General features: G+C 42.0%; 1 long non-coding RNA gene across 1 annotated transcript; it reads right to left on the bottom strand.

Annotated features, from left to right (window-relative positions):
- Nucleotides 1-780: 780 nt before the first annotated feature.
- LOC120995641 lies at nucleotides 781-4,444 on the bottom strand. Its single transcript, XR_005777639.1, has 3 exons — nucleotides 4,366-4,444; nucleotides 3,913-4,007; nucleotides 781-1,060 (listed from the first exon to the last, which is right to left on the bottom strand). It is a non-coding gene; the product is annotated as an uncharacterized LOC120995641 (long non-coding RNA).
- Nucleotides 4,445-4,662: the final 218 nt, after the last annotated feature.

Genomic DNA, 4,662 nt, shown 5'->3' with positions numbered 1-4,662 from the left:
ATTATCCTGCTGGAAGTAGCCATCAGAGGATGGAGATATGTTCTCATTCTGTTTACGCCAAATTCGGACTCTACCATTTGAATGTCTCAACAGAAATCGAGACTCATCAGACCAGGCAACATTTTTCCAGTCTTCAACAGTCCAATTTTGGTGAGCTCGTGCAAATTGTAGCCCCTTTTTCTATTTGCAGTGGAGATGAGTGGTACCCGGTGGGGTATTCTGCTGTTGTAGCCCATCCGCCTCAAGGTTGTGCGTGTTGTGGCTTCACAAATGCTTTGCTGCATACCTCGGTTGTAACGAGTGGTTATTTCAGTCAACGTTGCTCTTCTATCAGCTTGAATCAGTCGGCCCATTCTCCTCTGACCTCTAGCATCCACAAGGCATTTTTGCCCACAGGACTGCCGCATACTGGATGTTTTTCCCTTTTCACACCATTCTTTGTAAACCCTAGAAATGGTTGTGCGTGAAAATCCCAGTAACTGAGCAGATTGTGAAATACTCAGGCCGGCCCGTCTGGCACCAACAACCATGCCACGCTCAAAATTGCTTAAATCACCTTTCTTTCCCATTCTGACATTCAGTTTGGAGTTCAGGAGATTGTCTTGACCAGGACCACACCCCTAAATGCATTGAAGCAACTGCCATGTGATTGGTTGACTAGATAATTGCATTAATGAGAAATAGAACAGGTGTTCCTAATAATTCTTTAGGTGAGTGTATATATATGTATATATATATATATAAGTTTTACTACTCACAATACAACCCTTTTAAAAATATGCTTTTGCATTGCAGCATCCTGTTTTATTTTTCTTTCTATGAAGCTGTGCAAGGGCTTGATTTTTGTAGGACGACTTGTAGCTTTCATTGCTATTATTTTCGGCTACTTAAAGTATTTGATTGATTTTAGGCATCATGGACATTACTGTATAGTTGGTCCGCGTCTGATCCGCATTTCTTGCAGATCGAACACAGACCCATTAATTTCTATGGGACCAAAAAAAATTCAGACAGGTGTCATCTGTGTGTTGTCCACATCTATTTGTTCACATGTTCCTTTCTCCAAAAAAACATAGAACATGTTCTACTCTTTTCTGTTCTTCAGACAAGAATAGACATTTTTACAATAGTGTGGGGTGTGTGGGATGGGAAAGTGTGGGTCGCACATGATCGGTATCCGTGTTTTGCAGATCCGCAGTTGCCATATTTGCTACTGACTGTGGCATCTGAAGGGTTAAATGTCTAACATGGCGTTATTTTTGACTCTAGTCACTGTACATATGTGCTAGATGTGTAACAGAGCCAGCACCCACTGCAGATGGATCAGCCTCAGCATTTGACTCTGCTCTATTCACTCTTTGCAAACATACGATTTTCTAATGAGTCTGCGTCTAAAATCTGTTTAAAAAGCTGCAAAAAGGGGCTTAGTGGGAAGGGTGGGGCTTCACAGGAAAGCCAGCATGGTCTAAGATGCGCATTTTGAGCTACAATTCTGGTGTAAAATTCTGTCTCAAAGTAAGCCAACCAACAGTTGGTATAGAGTCAGAGAAATGTGTCTATCCCTGCACCAGATTCATCATCCAGCCTGAGAGACTGTGATAAATCTGGGGCAGGACTGGACAGCCTACCTAAGCTTATGTCATCTATAGGATTAGTAAATCTGCACATGGCACACACAAGGTTAAGCTTTACAGAACATGTTACTTTTTTAAGTAGCCATTCTTTGCTTGTAACATGCTTTGGAATACATAGCATTGGGCCATTTATATGGATACACCTTAATAAAATGGGAATGGTTGGTGATATTAACTTCCTGTTTGTGGCACATTAGTATATGTGATGGGGAAACTTTTCAAGATGAGTGGTGACCATGGCGGCCATTTTGAAGTTGGCCATTTTGAATCCAACTTTTGTTTTTTCAATAGGAAGAGGGTCAAGTGACACATCAAACTTATTGGGAATTTCACACGAAAAACAATGGTGTGCTTGGTTTTAACGTAACTTTATTCTTTCATGAGTTATTTACAAGTTTCTCTTTGTTTACAGCCATTGACATGTCGCCGGGGTTAACACGTGAGGAGCGGATAGTAATTGTGTTGATGTCTGGTGAACGGAGTAACCGGGTCATTGCAGCAGATTTCAATGCAAGACACCCTACGAGACACCCATCTCCCATGCTACAGTTAGCAAACTGCTTGCTAAGTTTCGTGAAACTGGTTCAGTGTTGGATTTGCCAAAATGTGACGCATGAAATCTGTCTCTAATGAAGAAACATCAGTGGCTGTCCTAGTTTCATTCAGCAAGAGCCCACAGCGTAGCACTCGCCGCATGTCACTGGAGAGTGGCATTAGTCGAACATCCCTTCGGCGGATATTAGCTACTCACAAATTGAACCCTTACAAACTCCAGCTACTGCAGCATCTCAACGAGGATGACCCAGATCGGCGCACTGAATTTGCAGAATGGGCAAAACAAAAATTGGAACAGGATCCTCAGTTTACGCAGAAGATTTTGTTCAGTGATGAGGCAAACTTTTATGTGAATGGTGAAGTTAACAAACAAAACCACCGCTATTGGTCTGACACTAACCCACATTGGATAGATCCCTCCAAGACTGTTGGAACAAAAAAATTGATGGTATGGTGTGGTATATGGGGTACAAAGATAGTGGGGCCATTCTTCATCAATGGAAACCTCAAGGCCACTGGATATGCGAAATTGCTACATGATGATGTGTTTCCCTCTTTATGCACTGAAGCTGGCACGTTCCCTGAGTTTTTCTAGCAAAGTGGTGCACCACCACATTATGGGTGTCAGGTCCGAGCATTCCTAGATGAACAGTTTCCTGGAAAGTGGATTGGTCGTCGTGGGCCAGTTGAATGGCCCCAAGGTCTCCCGATCTGACCCCCTTAGACTTTTATCTTTGGGGTCATCTGAAGGCAATTGTCTATGCTGTGAAGATACGAGATGTGCAGCACCTGAAACTACGGATACTGGAAGCCTGTGCTAGCATTTCTCCTGCGGTGTTGCTATCAGTGTGTGAAGAGTGGGAGAAGAGGGTTGCATTGACAATCCAACACAATGGGCAGCACATTGAACACATTTTATAAGTGGTCAGAAACTTGTAAATAACTCATGAAAGAATAAAGTTACGTTAAAACGAAGCACACCATTGTTTGTCTTGTGAAATTCCCAATAAGTTTGATGTGTCACATGACCCTCTTCCTTTTGGATTCAAAATGGCCGACTTCAAAATGGCCGCCATGGTCACCACCCATCTTGAAAAGTTTCCCCCCTCACATATACTAATGTGCCACAAACAAGAAGTTAATATCACCAACCATTCCCATTTTATTAAGGTGTATCCATATAAATGGCCCACCCTGTACAATGTTATTATTACACTGACAGGCAACTTACTAGGCAACCTTAGTGGCAGATTCTGGTGGCAGGCCTGGTGAACTTTCTGAGATTTGTGTCACAGAGAATCAATAGCCAGACAGAGGGAGCTTTCTCCCTTAGATGCCACAGTTGTTACTCCAGTTAAACTGACTGGATTAGAGATAGCGCTGATCTTTGTATTTGCAGTAGGAGAATGGTTGTACATTACAGGTGAGCTCCCGCCATGATCTTGTGGGGAAATAGTGCACATGAGATCATAATGGAGATATCCGTCATGCTGAGGGAACTGGCACCTGCTTAAAATGGATATATCTGTAATAGATAGTTGCATAGCCTTGTTCGTTGCCAGAACCCGGGGCAAGCCAAGTGTTGAACCGCCTCACCTATGGATACACCCCCTTTTATAGAACCACGACTCACAATATATGGTGACCAAAATTACCAATAATAACAGTATATAAAGGCCCCAGTAATTAATAATTCTATTTAGGTCTCCACTCAGTGGCTTACTTGTGATGTCTTCTCTGACTGGAGTCATTCTCATTCCTTTTTTTCTTGATTCTGGAGAGATCAGTATGATGATGTCTCCTGATCGCAACTTGCCCCTAAATAATTTGACACACAGAACGATATTTAGTAATAATGCCTCCTTTTCCCCCCCACTTAGTAATAATCCTCATTTAGGTCCTAGTCCCAATTAGTATTAATTTAGCAATTATAATGCCCCTCTCTAGTGCTTCCAGAAGTTATGATCTCCCCTTTTGTGGCCCAGTAGTTATAAAGCCCCCTATAGTGCTCTCAGTAGACAATGTTCCTGTAATACCCTCTGTACATATAATGTCCCCAGTAGTGACCTCTTTGCATATAATGTCCCCCAATAGTTGCCTCTTTACATATAATGCCCCAGTACTGTCCTCTGTATATATAATGGCCCACCCCCTATGTAGTGTCCTCAGTAGTGACCACAAAAAAAAATACTAATTTCTCTTCTGCCGGGTCTCAGGAGGTGATGATGTTGTCACGCCATCTATAATTGCACACAATAAACTAATAATAAACATATAATATATACAAACAAATATACTGAATATAACACATACACTCACCTAAAGAATTATTAGGGACACCATACTAATACGGTGTTGGACCCCCTTTTGCCTTCAGAACTGCCTTAATTCTACGTGGCATTGATTCCACAAGGTGCTGATAGCATTCTTTAGAAATGTTGGCCCATATTGATAGGATAGCATCTTGCAGTTG

The sequence above is a fragment of the Bufo bufo genome, chromosome 3 (assembly GCF_905171765.1).
Source record: "Bufo bufo chromosome 3, aBufBuf1.1, whole genome shotgun sequence".
NCBI classification, from domain to species: Eukaryota; Metazoa; Chordata; class Amphibia; order Anura; family Bufonidae; genus Bufo; species Bufo bufo.
Note: the sequence above shows the minus strand (reverse complement) of the source record. Positions and strands in the feature narration are given on the sequence as shown.